This window comes from Mustelus asterias, unplaced genomic scaffold (genome assembly GCF_964213995.1).
Source record: "Mustelus asterias unplaced genomic scaffold, sMusAst1.hap1.1 HAP1_SCAFFOLD_261, whole genome shotgun sequence".
In the NCBI taxonomy this organism is placed as follows: Eukaryota; Metazoa; Chordata; class Chondrichthyes; order Carcharhiniformes; family Triakidae; genus Mustelus; species Mustelus asterias.
Window position 1 is genome coordinate 77148 of NW_027590227.1, and position 19262 is coordinate 96409.

A 19262-nucleotide genomic window follows, 5' to 3' on the forward strand; every position below is an offset into this window, starting at 1 on the left:
AAAGGCAAAGCACAATATCCATATAGAGTCATAGAGGTTTACAGCATGAAAACAGGCCCTTCGGCCCAACTGGTCCATGCTTTTAAACCTCAAAGCTAATCCCAATTGCCTGCATTTGGCCCTTATCCCTCTATACCCATCTTACCCGTGTAACTGTCTAAACGCTTTTTAAAATGGATGAGAATATAGGGGCAAGGTTAGTAAGTTTGCAGATGACACCAAGATTTGTGGCATGGTGGACAGTGAGGAAGGTTATCTCCAATTGCAGTGGGATCTTGATCAATTGGGCCATTGGGCTGACGAATGGCAGATGGAGTTTAATTTAGACAAATGCGAGATAATGCATTTTGGTAGATTGAACCAGGGCAGGACTTACTCAGTTAATGTTAGGGCGTTGGGGAGAGTTACGGAACAAAGAGATCTAGGGAAACATGTTCATAGCTCCTTGAAAGTGGAGTCACAGGTGGACAGAGTGGTGAAGAAGGCATTCGGCATGTTTGGTTTCATTGGTCAGAACATTGAATACAGGAGTTGGGACGTCTTGTTGAAGTTGTACAAGACATTGGTAAGGCCACACTTGGAATACTGTGTGCAATTCTGGTCACCCTATTATAGAAAGGATATTATTAAACTAGAAAGAGTGCAGAAAAGATTTACTAGGATGCTACCGGGACTTGATGGTTTGAGTTATAAGGAGAGGCTGAATAGACTGGGACTTTTTTCTCTGGAGCGTAGGAGGCTGAGGGGTGATCTTATAGAGGTCTATAAAATAATGAGGGGCACAGACAAGGTAGATAGTCAATATCTTTTCCCAAAGGGAGGGGAGTCTAAAACTAGAGGGCAAAGGTTTAAGGTGAGAGCGGAGAGATACAAAAGTGTCCAGAGGGGCAATTTTTTCACACAGAGGGTGGTGAGTGTCTGGAACAAGTAGTAGTACAGGCGGGTACAATTTTATTTTTTAAAAAGCATTTAGATAGTTCCATGGGTACGATGGGCATAGAGAGATTTGGGCCAAATGCAGGCAATTGGGATTAGTTTAGGGGTTTTCAAAAAAAAGGGCGGCATGGACAATTTGGGCTGAAGGGCCTGTGTCCATGCTATAAACCTCTATGACTCTCAAAGACAAAATTGTACCTGCCTCTACCTCTGGCAGCTTGTTCCAGGCACTCACTGTGTGAAAAGATTGCCCCTCTGGACCCTTTTGTATTTCTCCCCTCTCACCGTAAATTTATGCCCTCTAGTTTTAGACTCCCCTACCTTTGGGAAAAGATATTGACTATCTAGCTGATCTGTGCCCCTCATTATTTTGTAGACCTCTATAAGATCACCCCTCAGCCTTCTGCGCTGCCTCTCCTTATAACTCAAACCATCAAGTCCCGGTAGCATCCTAGTAAATCTTTTCTGCACTCTTTCTAGTTTAATAATATCCTTTCTATAATAGGGTGACCAGAATTGCACACAGTATTCCAAGTGTGGCCTTACCAATGTCTTGTACAACTTCAACAAGACGTCCCAACTCCTGTATTCAATATTCTGACCAATGAAACCAAGCGTGCTGATGGCCTGCTGCTCCTAGTTCTAATGTACTGTTATTATTATATCTGTATCACTTCCCCCTCCAAAATAAAGCGTTATATCCATATCACACACCCCACCTCAAAAACAGACCATAATCTCCATATCAGCCTCCCCCCTCAAAAACAGACCATAATATCCATATCACACACTCCCCCTCAAAAACAGGTCATAATATATCACACACCCTCCCGCACAAACACACCATAATATCCATATCACACACTACCCCTCAAAACAGACCATAATATCCATAATGACACACACTCCCGCAAAAACACACCATAATATCCATATCAGATACTCCTCAAAAAGCAAGCATAATATCCAAATTACACACTCGCCCTTAAAACAGACCATGATATCCACAATCACACACATACCCTTAAACCAATCTATAATATCCATATAACACACCCACCCTCGAAAGCAGAGCTTAATATCCATATCACACACAGCCCTTCAAAAACAGACCATAATATCTACATTCGACGCTACCCCTCAAAAACAAGGCATAATATCCATATCTCACACACCCGTCAAAAACAGGTCATAATATCCAAATCACACACTCCCCCTCAGAAACAGAGCATAATACGGGCAGCTCCCCCTCAAAAATGTAGTATGGGTGGCACGGTGGTTAGCATTGCTGCCTCACAGCACCAGGAACCCGGGATCAAATCCGGCCACAGGTCACTGTCTGTGTGGAGTTTGCACATTTCCCCGTGTCTGCGTGGGTTTCCTCCGGGTGCTTCGGTTTCCTCCCACAGTCCAAAGATGTGTGGGTTAGGTTGACTGACCATGCTAAATTGACATCAGCGTCGGGGATTAGCAGGGTAAATAGTGAGGTTATGGAAATAGGGCCTGGGTGGGCTTGTGGTTTGTGCAGACCCGATGGGCCGAATGGCCTCTTTCTGCACTGTAGAGATTCTATGATTCTACATCCATATCACACACACACCCCCTCAAAAAACAGACCATAATATCCATATCACATAATCCCCCCCCAAAAACAGACCATAATATCCATATCACACACTACCCTCAAGACAGACCACTAGGATGCTACCAGGACCTGATGGATTGAGTTTTAAGGATGATGGATTGAGTTTTAAGGAGAGGCTGGATAGACTGGGACTTTTTTCTCTGGAGTGTAGGAGGCTGAGGGGTGATCTTATAGAGGTCTATAAAATAATGAGGGGCACAGATCAGCGAGATAGTCAGTATCTTTTCCCAAAGGTAGGAGAGTCTAAAACTAGAGGGCAAAGGTTTAAGGCGAGAGGGGAAAGATACAAAAGTGTCCAGAGGGGCAATTCTTTCACACAGAGGGTGGTGAGTGTCTGGAACAAGCTGCCGGAGGTAGTAGTAGAGACGGGTACAATTTTGTCTTTTAAAAAGCATTTAAATAGTTACATGGATAAGATGGGTATAGAGGGATATGGGCCAAATGGGGGCAATTGGGATTAGCTCAGGGGTTTTGAAAAAAAAAGGGCGGCATGGACAAGTTGGCCCGAAGGGCCTGTTTCCATGCTGTAAACCTCTATGACTCTAATATCCATATCTCTCACACTCCTCAAAAACAGACCATAATCTCCATATATTACTCCCCCCTCAAGAAAATTGTATAATATCCATATCACACACTCTTAGTCGAAAATAGAGCAGAATGACGATCTGGCTTGATGACAGAAAATGGAGGGTGATTGTAGAGGGTTGTTTTTCAAACTGGAGGCCTGCGACCAGCGTTGTGCCTTAGGGATCGGTGCTGGGTGCACTGTTATTTGTCTTTCATAGTAATGATTTTGATGAGAATTTAAGAGGCTTGGCGAGCATGTTTGCAGATGACACCAAGATTGGTGGCATAGTGGACAGTGGAGAAGGTTATTTGGATTGCAACGGGATCTTGATCAATTGGGCCAGTGGGCTGACGAATGGCAGATGGAGTTTAATTTAGATAAATGCAAAGTGAACCAGGGCAGGACTTACTCAGTTAATGGTGGGGCATTGGGAAGAGTTATAGAACAAAGAGATCGAGGGGTACAGGTTCATAGCTCTTTGAAAGTGGAGTCACAGGTGGATAGAGTAGTAAAGAAGGCATTCGGCATGCTTAGTTTCACTGGTCAGAACATTGAATACAGGTGTTGGGACGTCTTGTTGAAGTTGTACAAGACATTGGTAAGGCCACACTTGGAATACTGTGTACAGTTCTGGTCACTATTATAGAAAGGATATTATTAAATCAGAAAGAGTGCAGAAAAGATTTACTAGGATGCTAGCAGGACTTGATGGTTTGAGTATAAGGAGGCTGGATAGACTGGGACTTTTTTCTCTGGAGCGTAGGAGGCTGAGGGGTGATCTTATAGAGGTCTATAAAATAATGAGGGACATGGATCAGCTAGATAGTCAACATCTTTTCCCAAAAGTAGGGGAGTCTAAAACTGGAGGCATAGGTTTAAGGCGAGGCGAGAGATACGAAAGGATCCAGAGGGGCAATTTTTTCACACAATTGTCTGGAACAAGCTGGCAGAGGTAGTAGTAGAGGCGGGTACAATTTTGTCTTTTAAAAAGCGTTCAGACAGTTACATGAGTAAGATGGGTATGGAGGGATATGGACCAAACGCGGGCAATTGGGACTAGCTTAGGAGTTTAAAAAAAAGGGGTGACATGTACAAGTTGGGCCAAAGGGCCTGTTTCCATGCTGTAAACCTCTATGACTCTATAACATGCATGTCACACACAACCCCTCAAAAACAGGCCATAGTATCCACATCACACTACACCTCAAAACAGACCATAATATCCATATCACATACCTCCCTGAAAACAGACCTTTATACCATATCACACATTTCCGCTCAAAACAGTAATATCTATATCAGACCCCCCTCAAAAACAGACCATAATATCCAAATGGTACACTCCCCCTCAAAAATAGACCACAATATCCATATTTCACACACCCCTCAAACACAGACCATAATATCCTTATCACACACACCCCCACAAAAGACTATAATATCACACACTACCCCTCAAAACAGAGTATATCAATATTCATATCCATATATTTATAATATACATAACTGACTTGGAAGAAAATGTAAGTGCTCTGGTTAGCAAGTTTGTGGATGAAACTAAGATTGCGGATAGTGATGAAGATTGTCAGAGAATACAGCAGGATATCGATAGACTGGAAAATTGGGCGGAGAAATGACAGATGGCATTTAATCCGGACAAATGTGAGGTGATGCATTTTGGTCGATCCGATTCAGGTGGGAGCTATAAAATGGCAGAACCATCAGGAGCGTGGACACACGGAGAGATCTGGGAGTACAGGCCCACAGATCCTTCAAAGTGGCAGCACAGGTGGACAAGGTGGTGAAGGAAGCATACGGCATGTTTGTCTTCATCGGCTGGGGCATCGAGTAGAAAAGTTGGCAAATTATGTTACAGTTATATAAAACGTTGGTTCGGCCACATTTGGAATACTGTGTCCAATTCTGGTCATCACACTACCAGAAGGATGTGGAGGCTTTGGAGAGAGAGCAGAAAAGGTTTACCAGGATGTTGCCTGGTATGGAGGGTATTAGCTATGAGGAGAGATTGAATAAACTGGGATTGTTCTCCCTGGAAAGACGGAGGCTGAGGGGTGACTTGATAGAAGTTAATAAGATTATGAGGAGTATGGATAGGGTGAAGAGTTGGAAGCTTTTTCCCAGGACAGAAATGACAATTACAAGGGGGCACAAGTTCAAGATAAGGGGGGAAAGGTTCAGTGGAGGTGTGCGGGGGAGGTTTTTTTACACAGAGGGTGGTGGGGGCCTGGAATGTGCTGCCAAGTGAGGTGGTTGAGGCAGATACATTAGCCACATTTAAGACTTATCTTGATAGGCGCATGAACAAATGGGGAATAGAGGGATATAAGTGGTTGTTTTAAGATAGGTAAACATGATCGGCGCAGGCTTGGAGGGTGAAGGGCCTGTTCCTGCGCTGTATTGTTCTTTGTTCTTTCATCACACACTCCCCCTCCAAAAGAGACCACAATATCCATATCACACTATCCCCTCAAAAACAGAGCATAATATCCAGATCACACCCCCCTCAAAGACAGAGCATAATATCCATATCACAGACTTCCCCTCAAAAACAGCCCGTAATATCCATATCAAAACACCCTCAAAAACAGACCATAATATCCAGATCACACCCACCCCCAAAAACAGAGCATAATGTCCATATCACACTTTACCCCTCAAAAACAGACCATAATATACAATTACACCCCCCTAAAAAACCATAACACACAGATTACACCCCAAAAAAAATCTTAAAATACAGATTACCCAGCCCCCAAAACACCATAATATCCAGATTACACAGCCCCCAAAAACTGTAATATCCAGATTACATCCACCCTAAAAACCGTAATATCCAGATTCCACACCCCCCTAAAAACCATAATATCCACATTACACACCTCTTAAAAACCATAATATCCAGATTACACCCCCCCAAAAAAAAATAACATCCAGATTACACAGTCCCCAAAAACCATAACATCCAGATTACACAGTCCCCAAAAACCATAATATCCAGATTACCACCCCTCTAAAACCCAAAATATCCAGATTACACATCCCCCTAAAAACCATAATATCCACATTACACACCTCTTAAAAACCATAATATCCAGATTACACCCCCCCAAAACACCATAACATCCAGATTACACAGTCCCCAAAAACCATAACATCCAGATTACACAGTCCCCAAAAACCATAATATCCAGATTACCACCCCTCTAAAACCCAAAATATCCAGATTACACACCCCCTACAAACCACATTATCCAGATTACACAGCCCCCTAAAACCATAATATCCAGATTACACCACCCTAAAAACCATAATATCCAGATTACACCCCCCTAAAAACCATAATATCCAGATTACACCACCCTAAAAACCATAATATCCAGATAACACATCCCCCTAAAAACCATAATATCCACATTACACACCCCCTACAAACCATAAAATCCAGATTACACAGCCCCCTAAAAGCCATCATATCCAGATTACACCCCCCTAAAAACCATAATATCCAGATTACACCCCCTAAAAACCATAATATCCACATTACACAGCCCCCTAAAAGCCATCATATCCAGATTACGCACCCCTCTACAAACCATAATATCCAGATTACACCCCTCTACAAACCATAATATCCAGATTACACACCGCCCAAAAACTATCATATCCAGATTACACACCCCCCTACAAACCATAATATCCAGATTACACACCGCCCAAAAACTATCATATCCAGATTACACACCCCCCTACAAACCATAATATCCAGATTACACACCCCTCGACAAACCATAATATCCAGATTACACCCCTCTACAAACCATAATATCCAGATTACACACCGCCCAAAAACTATCATATCCAGATTACACACCCCCCTACAAACCATAATATCCAGATTACACAGCCCCCTAAAAACTATCATATCCAGATTACACACCCCTCTACAAACCATAATATCCAGATTACACCCCCCTAAAAACCATAATATCCAGATTACACACCCCTAAAAACCATAATATCCAGATTACACCCCCCCTAATAACCATAATATCCAGATTACACACCCCTAAAAACCATAATATCCAGATAACACCCCCCTAAAAACCATAATATCCAGATTACACACCCCGAAAAACCATAATATCCAGATTACATCCCCCTAAAAACCATAATATCCAGATTACACCCCCCCCTAAAAACCATAATATCCAGATTACACACCCCTAAAAACCATAATATCCAGATTACACCCCCCCCCTAATAACCATAAAATCCAGATTACACCCCCTAAAAACCATATCCAGATTACACACCCCCCATAAAACCATAATATCCAGATTACACAGCCCCCTAAAAGCCATCATATCCAGATTACACACCCCTCTACAAACCATAATATCCAGATTACACACTCCCCTACAAACCATAATATCCAGATTACACCCCCCCCTAATAACCATAAAATCCAGATTACACCCCCTAAAAACCATAATATCCAGATTACACAGCCCCCTAAAAGCCATCATATCCAGATTACACACTCCCCTACAAACCATAATATCCAGATTACACAGCCCCCTAAAAACTATCATATCCAGATTACACACCACTCTACAAACCATAATATCCAGATTACACACCCCCCTACAAACCATAATATCCACATTACACACCCCCTAAAAACCATAATATCCAGATTACACCCCCCTAAAAACCATAATATCCAGATTACACACCCCCCTACAAACCATAATATCCACATTACACACCCCCTAAAAACCATAATATCCCGATTACACCCCCTAAAAACCATCACATCCAGATTACACCCCCCCCTAAAAACCATAATATCCAGATTACACAGTCCCCTGAAAACCATAATATCCAGTTTACACCCCCCTAAAAACCATAATATCCAGATTACACATCCCCCTAAAAAACCATCATATCCAGATTACACCCCCCTAAAAACCATAATATCCACATTACACACCCCCTAAAAACCATAATATCCAGATTACACACCGCTCTACAAACCATAATATCCAGATTACAAACCCCCTAAAAACCATAATATCCAGATTGCACACCACTAAAAACCATAATATCCAGATTACACACCCCCCTAATAACAATAAAATCCAGATTACACCCCCTAAAAAACCATCATATCCAGATTACAAACCCCCCATAAAACCAGGCTTCTGCAGAAAATGCAGATGTATGGGATTGGGGGTGATCTAGGAAATTGGATCAGGAATTGGCTAGCGGATAGGAAACAGAGGGTGGTGGTTGATAGTAAATATTCATCATGGAGTGCGGTTACAAGTGGTGTACCTCAGGGATCTGTTTTGGGGCCACTGCTGTTTGTAATATTTATTAATGATCTGGATGAGGGTATAGTTGGGTGGATTAGCAAATTTGCTGATGACACCAAAGTCGGTGGTGTGGTAGACAGTGAGGAAGGGTGTCGTAGTTTGCAGGAAGACTTAGACAGGTTGCAAAGTTGGGCCGAGAGGTGGCGGATGGAGTTTAATGCGGAGAAGTGTGAGGTAATTCACTTTGGTAGGAATAACAGATGTGTTGAGTATAGGGCTAACGGGAGGACTTTGAATAGTGTGGAGGAGCAGAGGGATCTAGGTGTATGTGTGCATAGATCCCTGAAAGTTGGGAATCAAGTAGGTAAGGTTGTTAAGAAGGCATATGGTGTCTTGGCGTTTATTGGTAGGGGGATTGAATTTAGGAGTCGTAGCGTTATGTTGCAACTGTACACAACTCTGGTGCGGCCGCACTTGGAGTACTGTGTGCAGTTCTGGTCCCCACATTACAGGAAGGATGTGGAGGCTTTGGAGAGGGTGCAGAGGAGGTTTACCAGGATGTTGCCTGGTATGGAGGGGAGATCCTATGAGGAGAGGCTGAGGGATTTGGGATTGTTTTCGCTGGAAAGGCGGCGGCTAAGAGGGGATCTTATTGAAACATATAAGATGATTAGAGGTTTAGATAGGGTGGATAGTGATAGCCTTTTTCCTCTGATGGAGAAATCCAGCACGAGGGGGCATGGCTTTAAATTGAGGGGGGGTAGTTATAGAACCGATGTCAGGGGTAGGTTCTTTACCCAGAGGGTGGTGAGGGATTGGAATGCCCTGCCAGCATCAGTAGTAAATGCGCCTAGTTTGGGGGCGTTTAAGAGATCCGTAGATAGGTTCATGGACGAAAAGAAATTGGTTTAGGTTGGAGGGTCACAGTTTTTTTTTAACTGGTCGGTGCAACATCGTGGGCCGAAGGGCCTGTTCTGCGCTGTAATGTTCTATGTTCTATGTTCTATGTTCTATAATATCCAGATTCCACACCCCCCTAAAAACCATAAAATCCAGATTACACACCCCCTAAAAACCATAATATCCAGATTACACACCCCCTAAAAACCATAATATCCAAATTAAACACCCCTAAAAACCATAAAATCCAGATTACACACCCACCTACAAACCATAATATCCAGATTACACACCCCCTTAAAAACCATAATATCCAGATTACACATCCCCCTAAAAACCATAAAATCCAGATTACACAGCCCCCTAAAAGCCATCATATCCAGATTACACACTCCCCTACAAACCATAATATCCAGATTACACACCCCCCTACAAACTAATATCCAGATTACACAGCCCCCTAAAAACTATCATATCCAGATTACACACCCCTCTACAAACCATAATGTCCAGATTACACACCCCCCTACAAACCATAATATCCACATTACACACCCCCTACAAACCATAATATCCAGATAACACAGGTCCCAAAAAACCATAATATCCCGATTACACCCCCTAAAAACCATCATATCCAGATTACACATCCCCCTAAAAATCATAAAATCCAGATTACACAGCCCCCTAAAAGCCATCATATCCAGATTACACACCCCTCTACAAACCATAATATCCAGATTACACACTCCCCAACAAACCATAATATCCAGATTACACACCCCTCTACAAACCATAATATCCAGATTACACACCCCCTAAAAACCATAATATCCAGATTACACACTCCCCAACAAACCATAATATCCAGATTACACACCCCCTAAAAACCATAATATCCAGATTACACATTCCCCTACAAACCATAATATCCACATTACACACCCCCTACAAACCATAATATCCAGATAACACAGGTCCCAAAAAACCATAATATCCCGATTACAGTCCCCAACAAACCATAATATCCAGATTACACACCCCTCTACAAACCATAATATCCAGATTACACACCCCCTAAAAACCATCATATCCAGATTACACACCCCTCTACAAACCATAATATCCAGATTACACCCCCCCCTACAAACCATAATATCCAGATTACACCCCCCCACCTACAAACCATAATATCCAGATTACACAGCCCCCTAAAAACTATCATATCCAGATTACACACCACTCTACAAACCATAATATCCAGATTACACACCCCCTAAAAACCATCACATCCAGATTACACCCCCCTAAAAACCATAATATCCAGATTACACCCCCCCAAAAACCACAATGTCCAGATAACACTGCCCCTAAAAACCATAATATCCACATTACACTCCCCCTACAAACCATAAAATCCAGATTACACAGCCCCCTAAAAGCCATCATATCCAGATTACACATCCCTAAAAACCATAATATCCAGATTACACCCCCCTAAAAACCATAAAATCCAGATTACACAGCCCCCTAAAAGCCATAATATCCAGATTACACCCCTCTACAAACCATAATATCCAGATTACACACCGCCCAAAAACTATCATATCCAGATTACACACCCCTAAAAACCATAATATCCAGATTACACACCCCCCTACAAACCATAATATCCAGATTACACACCCCCCTACAAACCATTATATCCAGATTACACAGCCCCCTACAAACCATAATATCCAGATTACACACTCCCCTAAAAACAATAATATCCACATTACACACCCCCTAAAAACCATAATATCCAGATTACACAGTCCCCTGAAAACCATAATATCCAGTTTACACCCCCCTAAAAACCATAATATCCAGATTACACATCCCCCTAAAAAACCATCATATCCAGATTACACCCCCCTAAAAACCATAATATCCACATTACACACCCCCTAAAAACCATAATATCCAGATTACACACCGCTCTACAAACCATAATATCCAGATTACAAACCCCCTAAAAACCATAATATCCAGATTACACACCTCTAAAAACCATAATATCCAGATTACACCCCCCCCTAATAACAATAAAATCCAGATTACACCCCCTAAAAACCATCATATCCAGATTACAAACCCCCATAAAACCATAATATCCAGATTACACACCCCCCTAAAAACCATAAAATCCAGATTACACAGCCCCCTAAAAGCCATCATATCCAGATTACACACCCACCTACAAACCATAATATCCAGATTACACACCCCCTTAAAAACCATAATATCCAGATTACACATCCCCCTAAAAACCATAATATCCAGATTACACATCCCCCTAAAAACCATAAAATCCAGATTACACACTCCCCTACAAACCATAATATCCAGATTACACACCCCCCTACAAACTAATATCCAGATTACACAGCCCCCTAAAAACTATCATATCCAGATTACACACCCCTCTACAAACCATAATGTCCAGATTACACACCCCCCTACAAACCATAATATCCACATTACACACCCCCTACAAACCATAATATCCAGATAACACAGGTCCCAAAAAACCATAATATCCCGATTACACCCCCTAAAAACCATCATATCCATATTACACACCCCTCTACAAACCATAATATCCAGATTACACACTCCCCAACAAACCATAATATCTAGATTACACACCCCTCTACAAACCATAATATCCAGATTACACACCCCTCTACAAACCATAATATCCAGATTACACACCCCCTAAAAACCATAATATCCAGATTACACACCCCTCTACAAACCATAATATCCAGATTACACACCCCTCTACAAACCATAATATCCAGATTACACCCCCCCAAAAAACCATAATATCCAGATTACACTCCCCTAAAAACTATCATATCCAGATTACACACCACTCTACAAAACATAATATCCAGATTACACCCCCCCCTACAAACCATAATATCCACATTACACACCCCCTACAAACCATAATATCCAGATAACACAGCCCCTAAAAACCATAATATCCCGATTACACCTCCTAAAAACCATCACATCCAGATTACACCCCCCCTAAAAACCACAATATCCAGATAACACTGCCCCTAAAAACCATAATATCCACATTACACACCCCCTACAAACCATAATATCCAGATTACACAGCCCCCTAAAAGCCATCATATCCAGATTACACACCCCCTACAAACCATAAAATCCAGATTACACAGCCCCCTAAAAGCCATCATATCCAGATTACACACCCCCCTAAAAACCATAATATCCAGATTACACACCGCCCAAAAACTATCATATCCAGATTACACACCCCTAAAAACCATAATATCCAGATTACACACCCCCCTACAAACCATAATATCCAGATTACACAGCCCCCTAAAAGCCATCATATCCAGATTACACACCCCCCTACAAACCATAATATCCAGATTACACCCCCCCCTACAAACCATAATATCCAGATTACACACCCCCCTACAAACCATTATATCCAGATTACACACCCCCCTACAAACCATTATATCCAGATTACACACCCCCTACAAACCATTATATCCAGATTACACAGCCCCCTAAAAACTATCATATCCAGATTACACACCACTCTACAAACCGTAATATCCAGATTACACCCCCCCTAAAAACCACAATATCCAGATAACACTGCCCCTAAAAACCATAATATCCACATTACACACCCCCTACAAACTATAATATCCAGATAACACACCCCCTAAAAAGGATAAAATCCAGATTACACACCCCCTAAAAAGGATAAAATCCAGATTACACACCCCCCTAAAAAATCATATCCAAATTACACACCCCTAAAAACCATAATATCCAGATTACAAACCCCCCATAAAACCATAATATCCAGATTACACCCCCCTAAAAACCATAAAATCCAGATTACAACCCCCTAAAAACCATCATATACAGATTACACACCAGCCTAAAAGCCATCATATCCAGATTACACCCCCCTAAAAACCATAATATCCACATTACACACCCCCTAAAAACCACAATATCCAGATTACACACCCCCCTAAAAACCATAATATCCAGATTACACACCCCTAAAAACCATAATATCCAGATTACACAGCCCCCTAAAAACCATAATATCCAGATTACACACCCCTAAAAACCATAATATCCAGATTACACAGCCCCCTAAAAACCATAATATCCAGATTACACACCCCTAAAAACCATAATATCCAGATTGCACACCCCCTAAAAACCATAATATCCACATTACACACCCCCTAAAAACCATAATATCCACATTACACACCCCTAAAAACCATAATATCCACATTACACACCCCTCTAAAAACCATAATATCCAGATTACACACCCCCTAAAAACCATAATATCCAGATTACACCCCCCTAAAAACCATAAAATCCAGATTACACACCCCCTAAAAACCATAATATCCACATTACACACCCCCTAAAAACCACAATATCCAGATTACACACCCCCCTAAAAACCATAATATCCAGATTACACACCCCTAAAAACCATAATATCCAGATTACACAGCCCCCTAAAAACCATAATATCCAGATTACACACCCCTAAAAACCATAATATCCAGATTACACACCCCCTAAAAAGGATAAAATCCAGATTACACACCCCCCTAAAAAATCATATCCAAATTACACACCCCTAAAAACCATAATATCCAGATTACAAACCCCCCATAAAACCATAATATCCAGATTACACCCCCCCTAAAAACCATAAAATCCAGATTACAACCCCCTAAAAACCATCATATACAGATTACACACCAGCCTAAAAGCCATCATATCCAGATTACACCCCCCTAAAAACCATAATATCCACATTACACACCCCCTAAAAACCACAATATCCAGATTACACACCCCCCTAAAAACCATAATATCCAGATTACACACCCCTAAAAACCATAATATCCAGATTACACAGCCCCCTAAAAACCATAATATCCAGATTACACACCCCTAAAAACCATAATATCCAGATTACACAGCCCCCTAAAAACCATAATATCCAGATTACACACCCCTAAAAACCATAATATCCAGATTGCACACCCCCTAAAAACCATAATATCCACATTACACACCCCCTAAAAACCATAATATCCACATTACACACCCCTAAAAACCATAATATCCACATTACACACCCCTCTAAAAACCATAATATCCAGATTACACACCCCCTAAAAACCATAATATCCAGATTACACCCCCCTAAAAACCATAAAATCCAGATTACACACCCCCTAAAAACCATAATATCCACATTACACACCCCCTAAAAACCACAATATCCAGATTACACACCCCCCTAAAAACCATAATATCCAGATTACACACCCCTAAAAACCATAATATCCAGATTACACAGCCCCCTAAAAACCATAATATCCAGATTACACACCCCTAAAAACCATAATATCCAGATTACACAGCCCCCTAAAAACCATAATATCCAGATTACACACCCCTAAAAACCATAATATCCAGATTGCACACCCCCTAAAAACCATAATATCCAGATTACACACCCCTAAAAACCATAATATCCAGATTACACAGCCCCCTAAAAACCATAATATCCAGATTACACACCCCTAAAAACCATAATATCCAGATTGCACACCCCCTAAAAACCATAATATCCACATTACACACCCCCTAAAAACCATAATATCCACATTACACACCCCAAAAAACCATAATATCCACATTACACACCCCTCTAAAAACCATAATATCCAGATTACACACCCCCTAAAAACCATAATATCCAGATTACACCCCCGTAAAAACCATAAAATCCAGATTACACACCCCCTAAAAACCATAATATCCACATTACACACCCCTAAAAACCATAATATCCACATTACACACCCCTCTAAAAACCATAATATCCAGATTACACACCCCCTAAAAACCATAATATCCAGATTACACACCCCCTAAAAACCATAATATCCAGATTACATCCCCCTAAAAACCATAATATCCAGATTACACCCCTCTAAAAACCATAATATCCAGATTACATCCCCCTAAAAACCATAATATCCAGATTACACCCCTCTAAAAACCATAATATCCAGATTACACCCCCCTCTAAAAACCATAATATCCAGATTACACCCCCCTAAAAACCATAATATCCAGATTACACACCCCCTAAAAACCATAATATCCAGATTACACCCCCCCAAAAACCATAAAATCCAGATTACACCACCCTAAAAACGATAATATCCAGATTACATACCCCCTACAAACCATAATATCCAGATTACACCCCCCTAAAAACCATAATATCCAGATTACACCCCCCTAAAAACCATAAAATCCAGACTACACACCCCCTAAAAACCATAATATCCAGATTACACACCCCCTAAAAACCATAATATCCAGATTACACACCCCTAAAAACCATAATATCCAGATTACACACCCCCTAAAAACCATAAAATCCAGACTACACACCCCCTAAAAACCATAATATCCAGATTACACACCCCCTAAAAACCATAATATCCAGATTACACCCCTCTAAAAACCATAATATCCAGATTACACATCCCCCTAAAAACCACAATATCCAGATTACACCCCCCCAAAAAAACCACAATATCCAGATTACACCCCCCAAAAACCATAATATCCAGATTACACATACCCCTAAAAACCATAATATCCAGATGACACCCCCTAAAAACCATAATATCCAGATTACAAACCCCCGAAAAACCATGATATCCAGATTACAAACTCCAAAAAACCATAATATCCAGATTACACACTCCCCCAAAAACCATAATATCCAGATTACACACCCCCTAAGAACCATAATATCCAGATTACACCCCCTAAAAACCATAATATCCAGATTACATACCCCCTAAAAACCATAATATCCAGATTACACACTCCCCTAAAAACAATAATATCCAGATTACACCCCCCTAAAAACCATAATATCCAGATTACACATCCCCCTAAAAACCATAATATCCAGATTACACCCCCCCTAAAAACAATAATATCCAGATTACACCCCCCTAAAAACCATAATATCCAGATTACATACCCCCTAAAAACCATAATATCCAGATTACACACTCCCCTAAAAACAATAATATCCAGATTACACCCCCCTAAAAACCATAATATCCAGATTACATACCCCCTAAAAACCATAATATCCAGATTACACACTCCCCTAAAAACAATAATATCCAGATTACTACCCCGTACAAACCATAATATCCAGATTACACACCCCCTAAAAACCATCATAGCCAGATTACACATTGCCCTAAAAACCATCATATCCAGATTACACACCCCCCTAAAAACCATAATATCCAGATTACACCCCCTAAAAACCATCATATCCAGATTACACCCCCCTAAAAATCATAATATCCAAATTACACACCCCTAAAAACCATAATATCCAGATTACACATCCCCCTAAAAACCATAATATCCAGATTACACAACCCCCTAAAAACCATAATATCCAGATTACACCCCCCTAAAAACCATAATATCCAGATTACACCCCCCCTAAAAACAATAATATCCAGATTACACCCCCCTAAAAACCATAATATCCAGATTACATACCCCCTAAAAACCATAATATCCAGATTACACACTCCCCTAAAAACAATAATATCCAGATTACACCCCCCTAAAAACCATAATATCCAGATTACATACCCCCTAAAAACCATAATATCCAGATTACACACTCCCCTAAAAACCATAATATACAGATTACACATCCCCCTAAAAACCATAATATCCAGATTACACACCCCCTAAAAACCATAATATACAGATTACACATCCCCCTAAAAACCATAATATCCAGATTACACACCCCCTAAAAACCATAATATACAGATTACACATCCCCCTAAAAACCATAATATCCAGATTACACACCCCCTAAAAACCATAATATCCAGATTACACACCCCCTAAAAACCATAATATCCAGATTACACACCCCCTAAAAACCATAATATCCAGATTACACATCCCCCTAAAAACCATAATATCCAGATTACACACCCCCCTAAAAACCATAATATCCAGATTACACACCCCCCTAAAAACCATAATATCCAGATTACACACTCCCCTAAAAACCATAATATCCAGATTACACACCCCCCTAAAAACCATAAAATCCAGATTACACACCCCCTAAAAACCATAATATCCAGATTACACACCCCCCTAAAAACCATAATATCCAGATTACACCCCCTAAAAACCATAATATCCAGATTACACACCCCCCTAAAAACAATCATATCCACATTACACATCGCCCTGAAGAGAACATAATATCCACATTACACATCGCCCTAAAAACAATCATATCCACATTACACATCGCCCTGAAGAGAACATAATATCCAGCTCAAGTCCCCCCTCTGAAGCGACCCCCGATGTGCGGTTCCCCTCCCCCACACTCCTGGCCTTCTCTCTCTCTGTTCCCCCTTCTCGGTCTGTCTTTCTTTTTCTTTATTGATTTCCCTCCTGGGTTGGGGCGGCCCACATCCTGCTTCCTTCCTTCACCCCTTCACTATCTGCCCTCTCCCCTTCCTCAACCGGACCTCAGCTTCTTCTCCCTCTTTCTCCCTCTCCCTGATCCTCCGCCGGCGCTGGGAGGACTCCAGACCGGCCCGGGGTGCATTGCGTGCAAGAGGGGGCATGGTTTGGGTTTGGCGCATGCGCCGCGCCGGACGGGGCGAGGGCGGTTCCACCTGCGCGGGGCGCTCTGGGTAATGCGCCCCGCCATTGAGGGACTCCACATCGCAAATGGTGAATGGCCCTCACAAGCAAACTCGGATTGTGCTTTTTTTAATCCGGGCTGCAGGTGAAAATATTTGGGGGACTGGATTAATGGAAGAGAGGTAAAATTCTTCAGTTGCAGTGAAGCGTACAGGTTCAGAGGACCTGGCCATTTAAGTGCATCAATTATTTAAACTTGCAGAACAGGTGGATAAAGCACATAGTATTAGTGACATTATAGTAGATGTGAACGCATTGGTTTTTGATTTGATTTATTATTGTCACATGTATTAACATACTGTGAAAAGTATTGTTTCTTGCGTACTATACAGACAAAGCATACCGTTCATCGAGAAGGAAACGAGAGAGTGCAGAATGTAGTGTTACAGTCATAGCTCGGGTGTAGAGAAAGATCAACTTAATGCAAAGTAGGTCCATTCAAAAGTCTGACAGCAGCAGGGAAGAAGCTGTTCATGAGTCGGTTGGTACGTGACCTCAGACTTTTGTATCTTTTCCTGATGGAAGAGAGAATGTCCGGGGTGCGTGGGGTCCTTAATTACGCTAGCTGCTTTGCCGAGGCAGCGGCAAGTATAGACAGAGTCAATGGATGGAAGGCTGTTTGCGTGATGGATTGGGCTACATTCACGACCTTTCGTAGTTTCTTGCGGTCTTGGGCAGAGCAAGAGCCATACCAAGCTGTGATACAATCAGAAAGAATGCTTTCTATGATGCTTCTGTAAAAGTTGGTGAGAGTCGTAGCTGACATGCCAAATTTCCTTAGTGTTCTGAGAAAGTAGAGGTGTTGGTGGGGCTTTCTTAACTATCGTGTCGGCATGGGGGGGACCAGGACAGGTTGTTGATGATCTGGATACCTAAAAACTTGAAGCTCTCGACCATTTCCACTTCGTCCCTGCTGTTGTGGAAAGGGGCATGTTCTCCGCCACACCTCCTGAAGTCAATGACAATCTTGTTCATTTGAGGGCAT

The 19262-nt window shown here is 41.5% G+C and overlaps 1 protein-coding gene across 1 annotated transcript in view; it reads right to left on the reverse strand.

Annotated features, from left to right (window-relative positions):
* LOC144485989 (uncharacterized) overlaps positions 1-18174 on the reverse strand; it is an 87155-nt gene extending 68981 nt beyond the window's left edge. Inside the window, exon 1 of the mRNA XM_078204087.1 lies at positions 18100-18174. The gene's annotated coding sequence lies outside the window, so the exon portion shown is untranslated. The remainder of the gene's footprint in view (positions 1-18099) is intronic.
* Between the last annotated feature and the right edge of the window lie 1088 nt (positions 18175-19262).